Consider the following 4,128-nt stretch of genomic DNA (forward strand, 5'->3'; position numbering starts at 1 on the left):
TTGTTGATGACGGAATAGACTTGTCTCGTACGGGAGTTGTATAGGGTGTACGTATAATTGACAATTTTCTTAATGGAAAATATTTTGGTAAAAGTTTATTAGCTAGTACAGGGCCGTTGTCCCGGAGGAAGTTGTCCTAGATGATGGTTGTCGTATGATGTAGTTGTCTGGGGGTAGTTATCTGGGGGCTAGTTGTCCGGGGGTAGTTGTCCGAGGGGTAGTTGTCATTGGGGGTAGTTGTCCTAGGGGGTAGTTGTCCTAGGAGGTAGTTGACTGGGGGTGGTTATCCGGGGGTTGATATCCAGGGGGTAGTTGTCCTAGAACCAGCCTACACATACCGTCTCAAATAACCCAACAATATGCTGTCTTCATTTCTCATGGTCCTTATCACCAATGAAAAACGACACTCAGAAGGACACCGACGATGATGACGTACGACGTGATGGTCGACACGGATGCAGAACACGGAAGGTCGATATCGACACTCGCATCACCGACATCGTTGACCTCCAGCACGACCGATGTACATACGTCAATCGAGAACGAACTCGTGGATCCTAGGAAAAAGAGAGAGAGAGAGAGAGAGAGAGAGAGAGCGAGAGAGAAAAAAAAGGGTTACTGTTTGAGGGAGAAAATGGATAACGTTTGGGAGAGTTGGTGAATTTCTAAGAGAAAAGATAATGATAATGATAATAATAACAATAACAATGATAATAATGATAATAATAATAACAATAGAAATAATGATAACAATAACACTCATGTTTAATCTTAACCGTCCACTGATTATTTTGTAGCCCGGTGCATGCACAGGCGGAGTTATTTTGTTGTCATAGGACTGCGTCGATTAATGCGGTCTCTTATTTGTGAGAGTGATATCGTACAGAAAACAATAACTATAGTGCAAACATTGCTTTGAATTGCTGGCTTATCAGCTAATATCCTCCACGGAATTGTAGATAATAACGCAATCCTCAAGACGCCTCGGGTAAAACAGGAATTAAACTGCTGTCACATTTATTTAGCCTACATACTTAATAATTTACATCAGTATATTCACCTCCAGAAATCAGATATGACGACCCTGTCTCTAACGAACCGATACCGCATGAGCTAGCGGGACTTTGGAGTTCAAGAATCTCATTGACACGAATGGCTTGGGTTGAATTACGATATACTTCTTGTACCCGTACGTTGTATTGCAGATCTTCGTTCAGTGAACGATTGCCGAGAATACTCACAACCGTTCCTTTGATAGCTGTAAGTATGTATTTGAAGAAAAAAAAGAAGAAAGAAATAAGATTCAGAATGACCAAGTCCTGGGAAAGTAAGAAAAATTTACGTGGGTATCCCCGTGGGAAATAGATAGACAAAAGGATGGAGGGGGGGGGGGGGGCACGGGGGGGGGGGGCACGTGCCCCCCAAAATTTCCAAGATCGGTTGAACTTTTTTAGACCCCTTTTTTTTTTACTTCGATCGATTACATGCAGGTGCCCCCCAAACATCAAACTCTGGCTACGTGCCTGGGTTTGATAGGACCCAACCCCAACCTACACGTGCTTCCCTTAAACGGTGCGACGGGGGCAGGATAATTCGTTTTACATTTACCCCGTATAGTAAGATAGTAAGCTGCAACCCACGATGCGCAGGGTCATTGACATTGTCTTACGTTGATTTTCTGAACGTCTTGGCCACTGTGTCAATTATTAATATAAAATCTTTCTCCGCCCATACATACTGGTGGTTTGGGGTGGGGCACAACCAATCATTTCTCTCCTGAACATCAACGGAGCCTCCACTAACGGGCCCGTTCCCTTTTTAGATCCTCGATTTTTTTGTTTTTTTGTTGATGTATCAAAGTTTTCTGGATAAACAAATTATGCCCCACCCCATTTACCAAATCCAGTATCTGCCCCCGGTTCCTGGAAATCAACTTCTGGATACGTCAATTATTGCTTTGTTTTATCTTTCTAAATGTACTATGGCATTTTATTTTAACTGTTCTGTATGAACGTTATGCTTCTTGATGTCAATACCTTCATAATTATTCAGGGCCCCATGGAAGACCACTACTTATTGGTGAATGGGCTACCCTGACAAAAGATTAGAAATAAATAAATAAATAAATAAATAAATGAATAAATAAATTGTAAGATTACCAAAGCTTGAAGAGCAGAAAGTTGGTTCTTCGTCGCAAAGACATTTTGATGTTGGGGCAGTGGTTTTTCTAGACAAAAATAACAAAGTCATAGTTTTACAGACATAATGTAAGACGCACTAAAATTTTACCATAACTTTTAACAATTTCTGTCTCAAACGCAATACAGAAAATTACTACTATATCCCTTTAAACATATTGTCACATACAAATAAAAGACAAAAAACAAAAAACGACAGATTTCTAAGAGAAAAATTCCAGAATATAGAGCACAACTTTTATCTCATGATGACTTATAAAACTAAAGTCCTACTGAATTAATGTTGACGCACTCTAATTGCTGGTTTATAGTGGTTAAAGTTTTTGAGATCGAAATCTTTTGTACGATTGTTTTCCCACAATACAAATTATTTTAATGAGGGTCACGATCCCACGTCCCCTATATGGCGGAGGAGATGTCGACACATAGGCCTAATTTTCATGGTTTAATTCAGTGCTGTTCCGACAAAATGCTCCTATGAAAATTATCCGGGTATTATTTAGTCAAATGTAGAGGGTTAGGGTTTGCGATTGGGGACTTAATGTTAGGTTGAGGGTTCGGAACAGGGGTTGAGCATCGTATTTGTTGTGAAAGGTTTGAGTTAAAAACGGTAGGCTGCCCGCAAGAAGTCCGTTACTGCCATTGACAATGCATATCTGTTACGGCTTTCTTTGTGGACAGCCAGAGGCGTTCCTCCCGGGGGGCAGGGGGGGGGGGGGCACAGTGCCCCCCACTTTTTCAAGCTCCCGAAAAGTGCCCCCTTTTACATAGGAAAAGTGCCCCTTTAACTTTTTAAGAAGTGCCCCTTTTTACATAGGAATAGTGCCCCTTTTACTTTGACAAGTGCCCCTATTAATTTGTAAAAGTGCCCCCTCCCCCTTTTCAACTCTGATAAGTGCCCCTTTTATTTGGACACGTGCCCCTTTTTCTTCGATAATTTCCTATTTTCCTTTGCAATAAGTGTCCATTTTCCATTCTCATAAGTGCCCATTTTAATCTCTAGTAAGTGCCCCTAGTTAGGTACGAGAGTGCCTCTTTTCACTTTTGATAAGTGCCCCCCTACACCTCTGCTAATTGTCCTATTTAAATCTGAGAGGTACGTGCCTCTTTTACTTTGACAAGTGCCCTTTCCCTTCGTAAGAAGTGCCCCTTTCCCTATTAATAACTACCTACCCCCATTTTAACTCGGATAAGCGTGCCTAATATTTTCACATGTGCCCTTTTTCTTTTCCAATAAGAGCCCCTTTTCCTAACGATAAGTGCTCCTCTTCTGGTAAATACAATTTTTCAGGTACGAGAAGTTACTCTTTTTCACTTCGGATAATTGCCCCCTTCACCACCGATAAATGCCCCTTTAAAATCTGATCGGTGCCCATTTTCTTTTAAAGACCGTCAATACTACTGGGCCAGAAGGGATTAGACCACACAGCGAGGTCACTGACAGGTGGCTATCTCATTAACTTAGCTCTCAACTAACATAAGAAAAAGAGGATCATGGTGGACCAACAGGCACCGATTGGGGAAGTTTTCTATATAGAGGGAGCAAGTAGCTACAAGTAGGACAGTGGGGCTTTAACTAATGCACATTTTCCTTTATTACAAGTGCCCTCTTTTCATTCACATAAGTGTCCCTTTTCAATATCTGGTCATTGCCCCTTTTCAGGTGCGATAAGTGCCTCTTTTCACCTCTGATAATTTCCCTTTTTAACAATATATAATATCTTATAAATGCCCCTATTAAAATCTGATGGGGGCCCCTTTTTTGCGGTATATTTTTGCTTTGAGATCTCCCTTTGTAGGTGCCCCTTTTTTCCAGAGAGTGCCTTTTTTTCTTGGTGCCCCCCCCCCCCACTTTGGAATTCGCTCGGCCGCCCCTGCGGACAGCTGACGAAATTCGAAAAGAGTAGGCAATTGATCGCGAAGAAAATTA

At 41.5% G+C, this 4,128-nt stretch overlaps 1 long non-coding RNA gene across 1 annotated transcript; it reads right to left on the reverse strand.

Annotated features, from left to right (window-relative positions):
* Window positions 1-293: 293 nt before the first annotated feature.
* LOC115924064 lies at window positions 294-2,219 on the reverse strand. Its single transcript, XR_004064153.1, has 3 exons — window positions 2,160-2,219; window positions 1,061-1,258; window positions 294-557 (listed from the first exon to the last, which is right to left on the reverse strand). It is a non-coding gene; the product is annotated as an uncharacterized LOC115924064 (long non-coding RNA).
* Window positions 2,220-4,128: the final 1,909 nt, after the last annotated feature.

This window comes from Strongylocentrotus purpuratus, unplaced genomic scaffold (genome assembly GCF_000002235.5).
Source record: "Strongylocentrotus purpuratus isolate Spur 01 unplaced genomic scaffold, Spur_5.0 spur5_scaffold_15, whole genome shotgun sequence".
Lineage (NCBI taxonomy): Eukaryota > Metazoa > Echinodermata > Echinoidea > Camarodonta > Strongylocentrotidae > Strongylocentrotus > Strongylocentrotus purpuratus.